We start from the raw sequence: 19945 nt of genomic DNA, 5'->3' as shown, positions 1-19945 counted from the left end.
GCTATAAGAAAAACACACATTAACGACCTGAGCTGCATTTTAGCAACTGTGTACAAGTATGTACAAGTGTTTGAATTGAAAATTTGTGGTGGCAATAATAAAGCTCTCCTGTATTGAAATAAAGCAACACAGAATTGTATTATTATTCTGTAAAGGTACAAGTTGAGTTTTCATAGCTGTGAGCCTTTACTAAGAACTTATATGAAACACAAGCGTGGAATGTAGCAAGTATGTTAGTTGGAATTTCAATAAAAATAAATGAGGCATTTCTGTCATTAATACAAAAGAACACATGATGGAATATGTGATGACGACAAAAACATTTTGGAGAAAGAAAAATAAAACTTAAAAACGAAAAATAAAGGTAACATGAACTTACACAAAAATAAACTCGGAGTGGAAGAGTCTGTGCATAAGAAAAAATACACAGAATGAGAGAGAGAGAGAAGAGAGAAATGTTGAACCAAAAGTAAAAAACAAACTGACGAAATGGAAGAATGAGAGAGATATAGTCTATTGGAACAGAAATGCTAAATGAAAAATGGATGAAACAGAGAAGTGAGAGGAAATGTAAAAGCGCATAACTAAGAGAGAAACATGAGAGAAGAGGATACAAAGTAGAATCTGAAACCATGAGAAGCGAAAGAAGGGAAGAATTTTGGAAAGTGATTTATAAAAGAACAAACAAAGTAAAAATAGAGGACACCTAGAAGGAAGTGAAAAAGTGGGAAGTGAATACAGAGGGGAAAATAGAAATAAAAGAGGAAAGAACACAAGTAGGTGATATGTAAGGTAAAAGAAGGGCACAAGGGAAAATCTGGAATATATACAAAAAGGAAAACAATGGGAAACAGAGGTGAAAACGAAGAGTACAGAAACTTGGAAAACAAAGAGAGAAACAGAGACGGAAATGAAATAGAAGGAATAAATAGTAGAGCACGAAAAAGAATATAAACAGAAAGAAAAATGGAAAGGAGACACAGACAAAATATTTTAAAAAATCAAACTTACAGGAAATGTTAAAATGAGACCACAAAGATGATATTAGAAAGGTCATATATAAAGGAGATATAGAGTAGATGATAGCAGAGACCGTAAACGAAACAAGTCACAAACAGGGAAGATTTGAAGAAATGAGGGCATAGATAATAGACAAAAAAAGCGATAAGGCACTTATAAAGGTGTCCGGAGAATAGAAAGCTACAGAGAAGATACTTCTTGTAAAAGGGAATTACCCTGTATCTGAAATGAATTTGTTTCACTCTAGTGTCATTTCATTGTTCGTTTATTAGTTTGTTGTAAACTATAAACTTACAAAGTAGGTTGTCTTTGTTCTGCTCACTGGCGGTATCGAATCACAATTTTAGTGTTATAAACCTACTGGCTTATAGAAAAATGCTAAGATTTAAACAGCACACCGAATAGTAATGTAAGATTGAGAGTTTGTTTTGAAAAAAGCACACGAGCCACAAAGTTACAATGTGCAGTTTTGATAATTACATTTGGTATCGCTATAAAGATGTATTCAGATCAAAGTTAAAGTAAAAAACTTGCTGGTGCAAAGATACATTACAAACTGAGAGAAAATGTCATGGTCAAGTACTTTATGGTTAAACAGATCATGAAATGTGTTTCAAAGTCCCCGATATTTTAATGAATAACAGAAAATGTAAGAACACTTTCTATATTATCTTAATATTTATTAGCCAACATAAGATTCAGTAGAAAATGCTTTATGCAAATGCCTTGAAATTAGTATGTTATTTCATTACTGAATTCAATACAGTTGTCCTTGAATTACATTATCCAGCGATGAATTATAAAATATTTTTCTATTCAAATTCAAAACATCTTGGTGGTCGGTCCAACGAGCTTATAACGTTAAACATCATTGTGCAGATTTATGATTAACAACAAACAATAAAACTTTGTATTAAAACGTAATCTTCTGTTAAAAAAAAGGTCACAGGGAGATTGACCAAACTTTTAAACTTTTCTATAGGTTGTATAAAGTTGTATACGTACCTGTGTTTAAACAGATTTTGTAGCCTTTTAAATATCTGTCACAGTCCAATGGGAATTTTATACACATTTAACATTTTAAAGGTATTTTTCTTTACTTGATTGCACTTCATCCAAAACAAAAATCAACCTTTAATTTATCAAACAAAACAGTATGAATTTAATTGTAGAGTATTTAAAACCATATTAACCTGTGATAAGATTTATTCTGGTAGTGCAAAAGCTTATAATGCTCCACAATGTATCTAGTTAATGATTTTTTTCTGGAAGTGCAATATCACTTGAAGTTTCTATCACAATTGTAGTTTCCGATGAACACTTCTTCTTGCAGTGTAAAAACATATCCGATTTTTGCAACAACTGTAATTTTTTATGAACCTTTCCACTAGCGGTGCAACAGCATGTAAATGGTTTAAAACCGTTCTAATTTTTGGTGAACCCAATTTTAGCTGTGAGATGTCTTTTTTGAACAATGTAAAGTACTTATAACTGTTCTAATTTATGAACACTTCTTCTTTTGAAGACAAAATGTTAAGTATAAAATATGTAACGGTTGTAATTTGTGATTATCTCTTCTTGGTGCAGAATAATTGTTTGTGTTTAGTGGAACTTTTTTCTGTTAAATACAACCGCTTCTAAGATTATTAAGCCATATTAATTCAGAAAAAAAAACTCTCCTGAAATTTCAGGAGCAAAAAAAACAACATTGCAAAAGGCTTTGATTATTATGGACAATTTCATGTGCAAGTGAAAAAAAACAACTTACTAATGGTATTGAACCCGTAGTTCCTGACCGTATCATCGGTGTGAGGACCTCACGTTGTTTGTTAAAAATTGTTTGAATTTTCAATCTGTTTTAAAACGTTAGGGTCGATCTTATTAATAGTAGAAACACACGCATCGCTCGAAACCTAAGGTAATCACAAAATAAATTACAATACGTAACGTCCATTTAAAACGAAAGTAGATACGTGTAAACGACGTTTCGAACAACGGCTCCTCGCCAGGATAAAACCTGTTAAGCCTAATGAAGAACGTCTCTGAAATAAATGTTTTATTTATATATTTTTAAATTACCTTTGAATCATGACTGTTCACGTGAATGGCTTTGGATAAATAACTTGCTTAAAAATTAAATACGAAGAAAAGATAAGTGGAAAGTTAGGTCATTGAAAGAAAATAAGGGATGTTGCGAATATTATGATTTTTGTAGGTCCGGCGGTAAAATATCTGAAAACGTTTGAGCTTGCTTATTTCCAGTGCGTTTTCAGTGATATTCTTTTGAGATATGCACTTTGAAAACACGTGAAAAGCCCCTGAAAGACAGCAGTGGCAATAATGTGCTCTATTCGGAATAACAAAAGGTGGGGAGAAAGCACTTCCTGGGCTTCTTTCTGAGTTTTTCTCCACGTGAGGCCTCCCCCAGTTTCTCTCTCTATTTCCTTCTCGTTTGAATGTTGTGTTGGAATATTATTACTTATAGCAACGGTCTGTTGAAGTGGAGACTGGAAATAGAAAATAGCAGGCTTTTTTTTTCAAAAAACCGTTTCTGTAGAACATAATAAAAACGCTTCGTTGAAGGCCAGCAGCGATTCTAAAAAGTTAAAAGGTGAAAATTTACATTTAATGTCAGAACACCACTTCTGTCTTTTAATAATTAAAACAATTAAACGAATTTAAAGATATATATCACTTACACTTTTAAACTATATACAATACTATCCAGATGAATTTAAAAAATCTGTTTTCATTTTCTTTAAATCTATATAAGAACAACTAGCACTTTAAGTAGAATGGTTTTTACGAACTCTCCCCTTCGCTTTCATCGACAGTATCCCTCGACTTCACTGTCAACGGAAAAACGGGCTGATCTATCACAAAGTGACCATTACAACTGTTCTGATTAATAGACATCACTTTTGAAATAGTGTAAGTCCAGTTTTTTCTCTCTCTCCCTCTTAGCAGAGTAGAAATGGAACACTTGTTCTTGTAATGTTTCTCCAGTTTTACGACATCAAGTCACGCCAGGCAGTTCTCGATTGAGCATGGAATGAGGACGGAAGTTAGGGCTAAGATTACTCGCAGGAATGTTGGTACGTCGACGGCAAGGTTACGTTACCTTGTGCGACGCTGGATAAATCTGTCCTTTGAAAGGGAGAATCTGCAATGAAAAGACGTGGCGGAGCTCAATTTAGGAGCAATAAAGAAATCAGGGGCACGAGAAAAAGAAAGAGGGGCTATAGATTGACAAGTGAATATACCATTAACTGCGAAACACGAACATGTACTTTTTAAAATATTCATATGGCAAATAGCCATATTGTGTTTATTTGTATATATACCCATGTTGACAACCCTTTTTTTTACATATGTATAGCCTACTGTTAAAAATGATAAGAGCCGGATGGTAAGTGATTGTCAACGAGTGTTTAACTTGCTAACCAAGTCTAAATAATGCTAGTTATATGTAAGTGACTAAAAACATTTGTATGTTGGCGTGGAAAATACATGGGCTTGGCTCTTTGAATAGTCTATTTAAAAGTATTCTGTATATTTATCAAATAATTGCTTTTCGTGGTTAAAAAAAATCGAAACTTTGTTAAGTGATAATGATATCAGTTCCACAAACTGTTGAAAAATATACAAAATCTTTGGACCAAAAAAATTAGTCAAATGAAGACTAGAAATATCCATCGTTAGGCCAGATCTGTTTTGAAATGTCGTTAGAGTATTAACTAATAAATTTTGTGAATAATCGTAAGTTATGTCAAGTGTTTCTTAAACTAATGTGAAATAAAGTATTTTAGAATAATGTTAGTACGTTAAAGATAAACTGATTCCATTTTAAAACTGTTTTCTGAAATTCTGCGAATGATTAAAATGCCTATTAATGTGCAACGATTTCAAACTTTTCTACCTAGTAATAACCTGTCTTAAATATGTTGTAAATAATTAAAGCTACATCGATTTTGAGATATTTTGACATTATTATCCAGATATTAATCCTTTCTGTAAATGGTATAAATATTTAAAGAATATGCGAACTCGACAGAATGTATTATTTCTCTAATAAACTGTTATTTTAAATTCTCTAAATAGTTAAAACATCCATCAGTACATAAGTGTCGTTGACTGTAATATTCAAATATTACTCAGAATGCTGTAAATAATTTAATACTAATCACATATTACTCCTGTTGAACTTGTCGTTCTCATATTAAACCGCTGTTTAAAATGCTATAAATTATTAAAATGTCCGTCGATGTGTGCACTCCATCAAATCTCTCAGTTATTCGAAATTTCCCTCGTAAAAACTGTATAGCGGAAATGAATGTTGTGTGATATAGTATGCATAGACCTCCGATAATAGGTACTGGTTTAAACAGAATATTTAGCTCACTAACGTATTTTAATAGTAAAGAAATGGGCGTCAGGCATAGTTTAAAATATGAAGAAATGAATCTTTGTATATTTTGTTTAACATTCTTACTTTTGTTATTTCTTGTGCACCTGTTAACTTCAAGTTCACTACTATGTTACTCCACCCCACCTCAGTGACTCAGCGGTAAGTTTGAAGGCTTATAACACTAAAAATCAGGTTTTGATACCCTTAATAAACACAGCACAGATAACTCATTGTGAAACTTTGTGCTTAACAATAAAACAAACAAACAATACTATGTTACATTTAATAAAATATGAGAAATTAAAGCAATAGAATTATCCAAGATTTAAACTCTAAATAACAACCAATTTCACATCTTCTCCAGTTTTTACTACTTTTTTTCCTTATAGCTTTGACTTAACATTCAAGTCTTAGATTACACGTCAACAGATATCCAACCTATGGAGAGCTGATGAGAACGCTCTGAAGTACAAATGTAAACAATTTACTTATCCATGACGTTCACAGTATATTGTGGTTAATTTTATCACACAAACACATATGTAAGAAAAGTCTAGTTAAACCAACATACCTAGGTTCTTAAAGTTGATTCCGGACTCATTCTGGTTAGAATTAAACAGATGAGAAACGATACCAAAGTAAGTGCTTTTCCCGTGTAACCCAGAGAAAACCAAATCAAACGTACTTGCGTGGAGTGTAATAATTTAAGTCATGGCTCCTTGAATTTTGCTTTTCACGTGTTTGACTAACACGTATATGTTAGTATATGTATATTGCTATGTGTTAATTCTTACCTGTTCTATTATGTAGCGATGATCCAAATACCATCCCTGGTGTCTTTTTTTGTATTGTTTTTGTAGGATTGATATTAGCCATCCTTACATTTACTTCCTTTCATGAAAAGTGTTTCTCTACTTGTATAGATATATGTAAACGAATAGTTTATGGTTTAAGCACTTTTTAGTGTCACTGTCATGACTGTCCTTTTAGGTTTAGGTTATCCAGACAAAAGTGATCGCTTGGAATATTTGTTACATAGATATATAGAATAAATTAGAATTTTTATTCTATCCAGTTTTTCTTCCATATGTAGACAGTTTACCTAACTTAGTAGCGATGAATAATTTAAAGTGGCGACAATGTCTGAAATATCAGAATTTCTAGAAAGTACCAGTCACTTTGATGACTGATAGTTATTTGTAATAAAAGGAAAACATGCAGTTGTGTAAAGCCACATGTAGCAGACGATAAGTAAATAACGCACCCCACTTTTTGCTGAGATAATGCGTTAGACGAATTTACAGAGAATTTTTACATTCGTAAGACAAAGTTAACAAGTATAAAACGTACGCATACATACTGGAGCACTGTGCTAGGCTTTCTTAGTGTTCGATGTAAGAATGTTCTACATACATACTGGAGCACCGTGCTAGGCTTTCTTAGTGTTCGATGTAAGAAAGTTCTAAGCGAATAACAGGAAAGGCAGATTAGAAACAAACTGAGACAAAAGGATTTTATCAAGAACATGATAAAAAGAGACGAGCGGTAAAATAGAATATATAAAGGACAGTGAGAAAATAATATCCATTTCTATAATAAGAACGAAAGTTAAATAAAGTGATGGGAAAGGGAGAGAGAGAAAGGGTTATAAGAAAGACACAAATAATAAAAATAAATGAAAGACCTACAACAAAAGATAGATAGATAATTAGAGCACTAATAACACAGTAAGACTGGTGCTCAAGACTAGAATAAAAAAATAGTGATACTTCCAATATTTATTGACGATAGTTAATGTTATTCTTATGTACAGTCTGGTACTTTGCTTGACAAGCTTCATCCGATATAAGTTAATCGATAACATCTAGTATCTATGATTAAACTACAAACAATGATTGCTGACAATCAGAGGAAAAACAAAAGTCGCTTATGTTGATTGATTTCTAGGTTTCAATAAACCCGAACACGAAAGTCATCGTATATGAATTATTTTTGTGCACACAAACACATACACATACTTATATATATTTAATGTTTTGTCAAATATCAGAAGCTCGTTGTATTTTGTTCTAGTTGGTTGATTGAAATATAAAACGTTAGCTGGTGATAACTTATTTTTAAACCTAGATTCTACATTACATTTGATTTAATAAAAGAAGTATACGTAGTTGAAATGCACAAAATTATTATGCACACCTAATGGACGGAAAAGCAAAAGTATATGCACATTTGAGACCGTATAAGAAACAAGCTGTACCACTTGGATTGTTAAAAACTACAATGATGAACAGGAAGTCACGTTTTCATAAAACCCACAACGTTCTGCTCATAAAAGGAAAATGTTAATTGGTCCATTTAGCAACAACAAAGGTTCTAACAGGCATACATGATTTTCTTGTCCTCATTTTATTTGCATACTTCAAATTATGTGTATGTATACAAACTTCGAAAAGGAAACTTGTTTGATTATTACTATTTATAACAATAGAACGAATAACGAGTTACTTCTATAAATAACAACTTGATTAAGTGGTTAAAAGACTCTTTACCAGGTAGCTTGAAACTACTGGTTGTTTTGCTAAATCTTTGTTTGTGTCTTCCCTATTATACATCGTGATTTCTGCTTATATTTACCAAGTTGCATGTATTTAGAAGCAGTTTTGAATGTTCTAACCTGTTGTGCTACTAACGAGAAGACAGAACAAATAGGTTTGTTATATATTCTCACTTACTTTTAGTGACTGTTACGTATATAGTTTAGCGTATGAATGAAAAAGAGAACTTACTATTTTGTTGCGCGTATAGATATAATATTTCACTAGTATAAGAGGTTTTAACATCTGGAATACTTTTAAAAGTGATTGAAAAAGAAAGTGAATGAGACTGTATCGAATTAATACATATTTTGAGAATCTCGTGCTCAAAAAACAAAAAGTGAATTTTAGACTGGCAACTTTAAAATTTTGAACAAACCGCTTAAACAAGAAATAGTACAACCTTTTCGAAGTTTTTAGACGTGAGCTAATAAAACACTTTATAATTTTAAAAGTACTCATTCTTGTGCATATAGGCTTCAATAAAATTTGTTTAAAAATATAAAATTATAAATCTTTAGATAGTTCTTTTTAAAATAAACTTTTAATTTCTCTTAATTTGTTTTCCAATTCGTTCAACATCCTGTTACAGATGTTTATCTTAGGTTTCTTTCCTGTTTCCTTAGGAGAAAAAGCAGAGGCCGTGATTAAGTCGCATTCGACCTGATCAACAACGTATCAGAAAAAAAAAAATTATGTGCTTGGAGCACTCCTGTTGATTCCGCCATTCATCTAAGGTCATTCATAGCCTTTTTTTCGTCTTACAACTGACCATTGTCACGTGAGTAAAGCTCGTGACACACACTCAGCTGATGCAACACGTGCAGGATTAAAGTAGCCACAAGGTTACACGAGATCGATTGCCCAGTTTCCGGGTTCATCGCTTACTAAGACGATTTGTGGTGGTAGACCAATGGCTACTTTCTGACCTACTGCAAATCAGAGTAACGTTTATCCAGTTTACGGTGTTTACCGACAGAGAGCGCTACCGCTTCATCTCGCGAATAATTTGTTGTCAATAAACAACCTTGCGAGATACACAAAATGGCGTAGTAGTAGAACGGGACCAAAAATAAAAAAACGAGAATACATCTATCTTTCTATATCAAACTACCTATCTAGTTATATATATGTAAAATTGTTTTATGGCGAAAAGAAATCAATAAATATTTCATTTTAATAGCTACGAATAAAATAATTTTGATTTTACACCTGTATAAATCAATGATACGAGATATGTCTGAAATCAAAATGCTTCACTATATCTGATAACATTTTCTCTTTTTTATTTTTAGGGTTAACTTTGTGTAAATTACCTGTATTTATAAGTAGTTTTATGTATGAAGAAGTCTGTGTTTGTTTGTTGTTAAGCGCAAAGATTCTCAGTAGGCTCTCCGTACCCTGGCCATCGAGGTTATCGAAACGCAATTATTAGCGTTATAAATCCTCAGACTTGCCGCTGAGTTTCCAGGTAGTGCTTGTGTTTATAGTTAAGCACAAAGCTAAACAATGAGCTATCTGTGTTCTGCCTACCACGGGCATCGAAACCCAGTTTATAGCGATTTATGTTTGCATATATACCACTGTGCCAATGGGGGCGCTGCCAAGGGCTAGGAGCGAAAGACTAATTTTATATATATATATTAATTATGCTCAATAGCTGTTACTTTTGACAACTAGGCATTTATTACTGTTTTTTGTTAGTACGCACTATATGTCATTACATTAGGTTCCGTTCGAAAGGTTAAATGAAATAAAACTTTCCATACTTGGAAATTAAGAATATTGCATCGAGTGTTTTTGTACATTTATGACTTTCGTTTTATTTTATTTTTTAATACAAAAGTTAATTAGATTTAATTGTGAAACGTTTGTTATGCTGCTCTTACAGGGTGTTTTCGACCCATCATATATTAATTAGATTTAATTGTGAAACGTTTATTATGATCCTCTTACAGGGCGTTTTCGACCCGTCATATCGCTTCTTCTTTTGTATGTATTCAGAGCGTATGTATGAATGGCAATAGGTCAGTTACAACATTTCAGACATATTGTTGTAAAACAGATATTTCTGAAACAACAAAAACCATAGAAACTCAAAACTACATTTGCAACTCCTGATTAGACGATAATCTAATTAATTCTACCTATTATAACGAAACGTACTGTTAGACAGGTCAAACACTAAAATAAATAGAGAAAAATGAGAAAAATATTTAGTTATAATTATAAATTATTATTTTTGTTTTTTGAATCACAGAACAAGACTTCCTCTCCCTCTGATTTTCTCAAAATATACTCAGCCTTCTCAGTTAAACTATATCAAGCTTTTTTGTTTAAGAAAATCAGTCCCATAATTCGGGCTCTATTTTGCAGTCTTTTTCACGTGATCCTTTCCATTTATTGCTTTTTTTTTTTAATGAGCATTAAAGTGCATACCTAGATAGGCCTGGTGACGGCCTTTGAAATAACTGGTGTAGTTTGTTTCTAATGTTTATTTGTAGGTACAAATAAAAGAGTTAGTTTTTAGTTATTAAACAGGATAACAAACATGTAAGATAAAAAAATTGGCCACTTTCAAGGAAAGCTTAAATATGATCATATGAACTCTATATTTTAATTTTTAGGTTATAATATAATTTTCCAAACTGAGCATCACTTTATGCAACAAATGAACTAAAGGTCCAGGTCAGATACCTCGAAGAGTTAAGCATTGGTTGTTCTTATTTAAAATTATTCCCTAGAGTTAGAATAAACAGTCAACAATATTCGCTGCATACCCAGCTAATCTTAACCCCCAATAGCGGGATTAAGTGTTACGTTTACAATCTTTCCATAGCTGAAACTGTTCAACGTCATATTACAGCTAGAACTTTGAACTATCTGATATTCTCAGCCTGGCACACGTTAACCATTAGGTCACTCCAGGGCCATCTTTAATTATTAATAAGCAATAGTGTTTTTTTTAAAGTCCAGCTCTACTCAAACGGTACTGACATTTAATAAATAAATAAAAATATTTGATGTTTCAAAGTAAACTCATCCAGTTGCTGAATTTGTACACAACAACATGTATGCATATTTACAACCTGTCTTTAAGTGAGCATTTGTGTCAAATTTAAATGTTTTTGCTTCAAGCTCTAAAACTATCTTTGTAACGTTGTGTTAAAAACCTTGTATTTTTCCACTTAAAAAAAAGAGCAGAAATACACATTGCTATGTACGAGTATCACTTCAATCTGCTAAGGAAAAGCAGTATGCTTTGGAAATCTTCCACCAAAGTTAAAGGCGGACGAGTCCGTTGGCGTGATGTTAATTACACGAGAAGCCAAAATAATAGGCCAGCACAATAACGGTCTTACCCGTCACAGCTGTCAAAAGACTGTTATTTTTTGACATTTTAAAGAAAATCGACAGAAAGCTTCGATCGAATCAGGTAAAAATCGGTGCACAATTATCGAAAATTTTCTTTCAGGCACTTTCAGAGATATGCGTCTTCGGCTGAAATTGGGCAATCATGCCTAGTGTTCGATTCTTCGCCATTATTGATGATTATATATCTTCAAAAAGCACAAGAGCCAGGTTTTAAACTAGAATCTGGATTTATAAGACAGTTCCACTAGTAAACGAATTGACTGACGTAATAAAGAAGTACTTTTTTTTTTCCTTTAAGCCGATATTATTCTTACTTTGTAAAGCCCGATCTGTGATATCAAATAACTATTTTTTTTTCGCAGCCACATATTACAAAAAAATTAAAAATAATGTATAGAATAGACAAAAAAGTGTTTAGCAAATACACAAGTAACACTTACATTTAAATATATTTTCTATTATCGATTTGTAATGTATTTTCTTACCATATATCATCAAGCTACCCAGAATAATTCGTATCAAATGAATTTATTTCATTTATAACGGGCCCGGCATGGCCAAGCGTGTTAAGGCGTTCGACTCGTAATGCAAGGGTCGCGGTTTCGAATCCCGGTCGCACCAAACATGCTCGCCCTTTCAGCCGTGGGAATATAATGTGACGGTCAATACCACTATTCGTTGGTATAAGAGTAGCCCAAACGTTGGCGGTGGGTGGTGATGACTAGCCGCCTTCCTTTTAGTCTTACACTGCTAAATTAGGGATGGCTAGCGCAGATAATCCTCGAGTAGCTTTGCGCGAAACTAAAAAAAACAAAAAACAATCCCAGTGGCACAGTGAAATCTCTGCGTACTCATACTGCTATAAACCGGGTTTCAGTACCTGTGGTGAGAAAAGCACAGGTTGTCGATTGTGTAGCTTTGTACGTAATTCTAAACACCACCAACAACAACAAAAATAAGAACAATGGGGCACTGCTGTGTTGCGTACAGTAGAGGGCGACTTCGTTAAAACCTCATTTTATTACGTGCAGTTGTGAAGTTTAAAATCCGGGGATGGCCACATGGTTAAAGCACTCGACTCATAATGCGAAGGTCGCGGGTTGGAATCCCTGTCACACCGAACATGCTTGCCCTTTCAGCCGTGGGGATGTTATATTGTTACTGTCAATCCCACTATTTGTTGGTAAAAGAATAGCTCCTTTCCCTCTGATCTTACACTGCTAAATTAGGAACGGCTTTGCGCAAAATTACAAAACAAACAAGTTTAGAACACCGCGATAATGTTACCTCTGATAATTTTTAGATAAAAGTGATTATTATTGAAATATCAAACACCATTAATGGGCACAGATTTTAACTACATTAATTAGATATCTTTAGAGGATATCACACAACAGTATTAACTATATATATATCTTAAGCCGTTTTCGGTAATTTTTAAAATTTATTTTACTGGTTAAAACACAATGCAGCACTTACAAAAAATAATCCATTTCAAAGCATTTTATGTAGGCAACTGTGTATTATATGATATAAACGTAATATGTACGATTTATAGGTAAGCATATCCATATCCTTACACTAAATATAAATTTATCAATGTGCATTTCAAGGAGATTATACAATATTTGCCATTGCACACATACATACAAATGAGTATGCAACAGTACATTAACTGCATAAGAGAAGGTGGTAAGTCACTGAATAAATATACACATATATTTATGAGAATAATAAGGTGCTATTAGAAACACACGATAAACTAAATATATTTACTCCTACAAACAAACGGTAGAGGTTAGTATAGCCCTACAAACAACAGAAGGTAATAGAACCTCCCATACACAAACAGTATAGCAGGTAATAGAAAACACTAACACTAAATTAAATAGATGTCCTTCATGCACGCACGTATGTGTGAGAAGTTATCAGGTAAGATTAGGAAATAATACTTATGGAAAGATGTGTTGGCCACACACCCTTCTCGTAAGAGGTTAGAACGTGACGCGTGGGGCTCATAGCTTTTAGGAAAACCAACGCTGATGGACAAGAGTACGTGTTTATTTGTTAGCCTGAATATCACAATTTATGAAATATGTTAGTAAGACTTTTAGGTTATGGATAGAGAACTCACAACCAAAATGAGAGTGAGAGTGGCATGTTTACCTATTATTGTCTTGCAATGTTAAACACATCGTTGCATTTCAGTAAAACTCCACCGAAATGACTTGGTAATTTAGAGGTGTTTAATTAAAAGTTATGAAAGAATTAAGAATTCTAGTAGAATTTGATTTAAATAATTTTATTGGTTGAAATGAAGCAGCTGCTAATATCAGTAGTCTTAAGTAATTCACATGTGAAATTAACATAACAACAGAAATAGTTTCACGCTTAAAAGAAAAAAAAACAAACAACCATTCATAAAACCCAGTGATATTTACAAATATTCTATCACAAACTACAAATTGTAGCTTTATTAGTAACCTGAAAATTGCTAAGAAACTGTATAAATGAAATATGGTCAGATTTTTTCCCACTAAATACGTTTAGATGGATCATATATCTTTGTAAAGATAGTGTGATGTATATATGCCTATATAAATACAAATAATGAATAGTTTTGGATAGATCATTCATAGCTGCAAAGATTATGTGTATATAATAAATACAAATAATGAATAGTTTTGGATAGATCATTCATAGCTGCAAAGATTATGTGTATATAATAAATACAAATAATGAATAGTTTTGGATAGATCATTCATAGCTGCAAAGATTATGTGTATATAATAAATACAAATAATGAATAGTTTTGGATAGATCATTCATAGCTGCAAAGATTATGTGTATATAATAAATACAAATAATGAATAGTTTTGGATAGATCATTCATAGCTGCAAAGATTATGTGTATATAATAAATACAAATAATGAATAGTTTTGGATAGATCATTCATAGCTGCAAAGATTATGTGTATATAATAAATACAAATAATGAATAGTTTTGGATAGATCATTCATAGCTGCAAAGATTATGTGTATATAATAAATACAAATAATGAATAGTTTTGGATAGATCATTCACAGCTGCAAAGATTATGTGATATACAAATTTGTATAAATAAAAATAATGAACAATTTTAGACGTAAAGAAGGCGTGGTGTACATATTTGTGTAAGTACAAATAATGAATATGTTTAGAAGAATGACAGATGAATCTAGATATGGCATGACAGATATATGTTTGTATAAACAATAACTATGTTTGTATGCATGTGATGTAATGAAAAACTATACCTGGTGAAATATTTCGTCTGTAGCCTAAAATACACAAAAGTATTGAAAGTGTAGCTATTTTTAGTTATGAAATATACAACACAAATCCTAGAACGGAAAATAAAAACACTGTCAACTTAATTTTATAGATTAATTGACGCCTACATTACCTTAGGATCTTGAACACGATTGTTATTTAATGGCAATGTACGTATACATTTTGACACCCCCCTCCTGGCAGCTTTCGGTTGACGTACTACAGTAAGCCACTGGCCTGTGAAGGAGAAAAGTCTGTCTCACTGATTCAGAGAAGAAAAAAAAACTGTAAAAATGGAATTTGTATCAAAATCCTGCTTCTTTCAAATATGGCACTGAAAAGCGAATTAGCTTCTGTGACCAGTACCCGGAGCCAATAATCTAAGTCTGTGTGCGTGTGTGTGATGTTTTGAACCAGCTTTCAATATGGCCGTCTTTGTTTTCATTCATTCGAAGTAAATAGGTGTACACAAAACGGAGCAGGTGAGGTGACGGGACGAGAACGGTGCGTAAGGGAAAAATAAAAAGAAAGAAGAAAAATGGCTTGGGAAACACAGGTGATACTGGTCGGTGGAGGGAGCGAACAAACAGCTTTACAGAAACATTCACTGTGTCCATAAAGAACAGTAGAAAATCTCGTCATGCCTAGGTCCTGTACATTCACATGTTTGTGGGTTAACGTTAGAAAAATGGCGGGATCCTACGAAACAAATAATGAACGTTCATACGTCTTGGAAAAATCTCAGACAGCTATAAGCCAAGGTTAATAAAAATTTTCTCTCAAGAACCTACTTGTAACCAAGTAGAGAGCTTGATAATGAAATTTTGAAAACAGAAAACAGTGTATGTATAGGCCATTAGTAACTACCACGTCACAAAAACCGACTAGTACTCATGCCATCACTTGGGGATCATACAACAAAATATTATAAATACTCGCTAGTAATTTATATCATTGGAGGAGGAAGCGGGAGCGTAAGGTATAATACAGCAATTACCATGTTACAAATACCCATTAGCAACTTATATCTTCACTGGTGGGAAGAAAGAGCTTCTGGTAAAATACATGAATTACCATGTAACAAAATACCCGGATAAGTTCAAATCATCACTGGGAGAGGGGGCATACAGTAAAACACAAAATCTCGTAATAACCTCAAATTTTATATGTTTAACGTATCTTCATACATCTAACTACTGGTAACTTAATCTTATATTACACGTAGCAAGGAAAGAATGTGATTCATAACAGACACTCTTGAAGAGGTACTCCACATGCTAGGAAATTCTTGAAATATAAATTCATATGTTATTCTAAAACTATTCGGTAAGTTCAATGGTTTGGTTTGGTTTGAATTTTGCGCAAAGCTACTCGAGGGCTATCTGCGCTAGCCGTCCCTAATTTAGCAGTGTAAGACTACAGGGAAGGCAGTTCGTCATCACCACTCACCGCCAATTCTTGGGATATTCTTTTACCAACAAATGGTGGGATTGACCGTCACATTATAACACTCCCACGGCTGAAAGGGCGGGCATGTTTGATGTGACGGGGATTCGAACCCGCGACCATCATATTACGAGTCGAAAGCCTTAACCCACCTGGCCATGCCGAGCCAAGTTCAATGGTCAGCATCGAAAGGCATGACATGTCTAAACGCTTTGTGAAAGTTGTTAAGAAAATACAACTATAAATAATAGCAGCTTGTCTAATACAAACATTCTAATACGAAACCCTACGACCTGAGAGCTGTCCAGGATGGACCCTTCTTCTCCTGGAATAAAATAAATAAATGTATCTAAGCGCTTGAGTTATAGGGTTTTGATACGTTTGAGTTAGATTGAGTTTTTAAACCTATATATTTTCCTAATATCCTGCATGCAATAAGGACACTTTGATATCCAAAAGTATTTGAATATGTGCATTTTACTCGTTTTAGTTTTTAAATGACCATTTTTGTGTTTGTTTGTTCCTTTTTATCCTGTACTGGTTCATGTTCACGTATCTAATCACAGTTTCTTTGAATTTTTGTTTTTGTGGGAATAAGAGTTTGGCACTTTGATACCGGATAGATGTTATTTAAAATGATAAGTGTTAGCAAAAGATTTTCTAAAATATTACGAGCCTTTGTGTATATTAATTTAATATCTTCAGCCTTAACGGAACATTCCCCGACATAATAACTGAGTGGCCAAGTTCTGTTTGCTCATTTGCTTATCAGTGGGAGAGTAACTAGTCAGAGACATGCAAGTGTGCAGAACATTTTTAGTGATATATCATGGCTTGAAGATGTGACCTTTTGATTTACAGCCTAGTACGCTAACTACTTGGCTAAGCCCAACCTAATATTTATTGATACTATACCACGAAACTTAATATAAATTGTTTTTCCTATACTCAATAATAACTTTGAACCTGTCAAAAACGCTTTACTTGAATTTCTCCTTTAGATTAGTAATTCACGTTCTTTAAAACATTCTTTAACTTCAATCTTCCCTCTTTTTTGTTATCAGGGAAGAAATGTTTCGAATGTATTTCTTACAGGACATTGTAGTAAAGTACACCATCATAGTTTAAGACCTGTTAACATGCCACAGAGTGTTAATACAACAATATCAGTGACCTGACATTGCCTTTAAAATACAACCATTTACAAATAATACACTTCAGGTATTTTGGTTGACGGTTTTCTCAGACAGTTATGTATAACACAACCATTGTTTTCTCCCTTCTCTTAGGTTTATTGCACTTTTTTAGTTCTTTTCTCAAGCTATAAATCTGATTACTTTATGTTCCAATAAAATGGCCCGGCATGGCCAGGTGGTTAAGGCCCTCGACTCGTAATTCGAGGGTCACGGATTCGAATCCCTGTCACACTAAACATGCTCGTCCTTTCAGCCATGGGGGCGTTATAATGTGATGATCACTCCCATTATTCGTTGGCAAAAGAGTAGCCCAAGTGTTGGTGGTGGGTGGTGATGACTAGTTGCCTTCCCTCTAGTCTTACACTGCTAAATTAGGAACGGTTAGCGCAGATAGCCCTCGTGTAGCTTTGCGCGAAATTCAAAACAAGCGAAACAAATCCAATAAAATAATTTAAAATGTAAAAATTGTCTATAAAAATAAAGAACAAAAGCTGATAATACGTGTGAACTCTAGAAACAATATTAAAACTTTAGTTATTCACTGGTAGAAGAAATTAGCTTCATCTAAAAATTATCTAATTGAAGATCCATTCATGTTGAAAAGGATCCAATGAATGAATCCATTCATTCCCTTCTCCCAGTGAATTATTCTTATTGTATTATAATCGTACTACTGACTGATAATTTATCACTGTTTTTCGGTCCTGTTATCTTGTATCTCCAGTCTAACTTTTTATAACTACTAGTTCCTATCATCGGTAGATCAGTGGTAAACTTGAGAACTTATAACACTGCAGTTTCGGTTTCAATCCCTGTGAGGGCACAGAACGATAATCCATTGTGTAGCTCTACGCTTAAATTAAATACAAAATAGGTTATTAAATAATTTATCTCTATAAAACTGTTTTATTAAGATTAGGATCAGAATAACTATACAAGTATTTTAACTTATCTATTAATAACAGTAATTTTACATAAGAAAATCTCAAATCTGAAAGAAACGTGTATGTGAAAGTGGTATTAGAATATAGTTTGGTTTGGTTTTTGAATTTCACGCACAGCTACACGAGGGCTATCTGCGCTAGCTCTCCTCAATTTAGCAGTGCAAGACAAGAGGGAAGGCAGCTAGTCATCACCATCCACCGCTAACTTTTGGGCTACTCTTTTCCAACAAATAGCGAGATTTATCGTCACATTATAACGCTCTTACAGCTAAAAGAACGAGTATGTTCGTTGTAACTGGGAATCGAATCCGCGACACTCGGAATCCGCCTTAACCACCTGGCCATGCTGGGCCCTTAAAATACAGAAGTGGACTCGGCAAGAGCAACATTCGCTAATAGCTTCACGCTGCGGGTAATAAACTTCTTTTATAAATTGTTGGTGCGTTATGTTCAACTAGTTCTATCTAAACTGCTATTTAACCTGTAATAAGTACTGCTCGAAGAGTCAGACAGAAAAGCGAGGACTGGAGAAGAAAACCAGATTTTTCTTCATAACCATGTCCGGGATCCTTTAGGTCCACATTATGCTGTAATGAAAGATTATAATTAAACGACCCGACCCTATAATAACAGACCGTGATGTGACAGAGATCAAGTTTTACCTCCGTTTCTTTTCATTCCTTCAGGTCCCACTCCCATAAATGGTGCTGTTAATTACACATTACAAACACACAGGACAGCTGTTAGTTCTGGTTAATTTTTGAGGAAATTTACGACTCTACCTAAATATTCAAGCACACAACCAATTCTCTCGTGTTTTGAACCGGTTGCTACCAGTGTGGGAAATAAGAACCTTCCTCAGTGTAGAGACTGGGCGGACTGTAACTGACTGCTTAGCACTAATTGTGATCCATTCAACATGCATTAATTGGTTAAATAATGCACGTTTTAAGGATGGAAGGATGCTAGATATATTATTGTTTTTACTCTGCTTCAATAAAAACAAACAAACTTTATTAGATACAGATTAAAAACAGGGGTTGGATTTTCATTTAATTTCTGGTGCATTCGTATAAAAATAATATAGAAACTTCTATTTTCATTTTATATTTGAATAAAATGTGAATGTAAGGTAATTAATTGAGAATTCCAGTCTTTTTTATCTAATATGTTAGAAATTAATTAGTTAATAATCTATTAACGTTCTGCATTCTGTTATTTGCTAATCTCGTCAGAGTCCCAGAGAAGGGATCGTTATAAGAGACAAAGACAGAATTTGAACTTAGGTCTTCTGAATGCGAGGATTGAGGAGCGAGAGGTGGAGAATGATATACTTTGCACGAATAAACTTCAATTGTTTCAAGCTACTTACTCAATTTTATCTAAACAGATTGATAAAATTCAAAAAGATTTTACTTAACATAAAATGTAAACTTGTAAACTTTCTCTCCGCATTAAAAAGTAGATCCTACACTTACACATAGGTGTTGAATCACCCTCGTTATGGATACAGTAAATGGATACATTGTAAGAAGGGAAAGGAGAAAATTACCATTAAAGTCAAGCAACAAAAACGACATTTATATTTTAGAAACTAAAGAAAAAATAATAGAAAGCAAGGAAAAAGAAAACGACATATTCATATATAT

At 33.3% G+C, this 19945-nt stretch overlaps 1 long non-coding RNA gene across 2 annotated transcripts in view; it reads left to right on the top strand.

The window, feature by feature from the left end:
* The window catches only part of LOC143248656 (uncharacterized), a 104270-nt gene that overhangs the window by 59645 nt on the left and 24680 nt on the right, over positions 1-19945 (top strand). The window contains exon 3 of one of the 2 annotated variants that reach the window (XR_013027136.1): positions 8649-9137. The exons of the other annotated variant lie outside the window; for it this stretch is intronic. This is a non-coding gene — a long non-coding RNA (uncharacterized LOC143248656). Of the gene's footprint in view, positions 1-8648; positions 9138-19945 lie in introns of those variants that run through there. 2 annotated transcript variants of the gene reach the window in all.

This window comes from Tachypleus tridentatus, chromosome 1, assembly GCF_004210375.1.
Source record: "Tachypleus tridentatus isolate NWPU-2018 chromosome 1, ASM421037v1, whole genome shotgun sequence".
In the NCBI taxonomy this organism is placed as follows: domain Eukaryota; kingdom Metazoa; phylum Arthropoda; class Merostomata; order Xiphosura; family Limulidae; genus Tachypleus; species Tachypleus tridentatus.
Note: the sequence above shows the minus strand (reverse complement) of the source record. Positions and strands in the feature narration are given on the sequence as shown.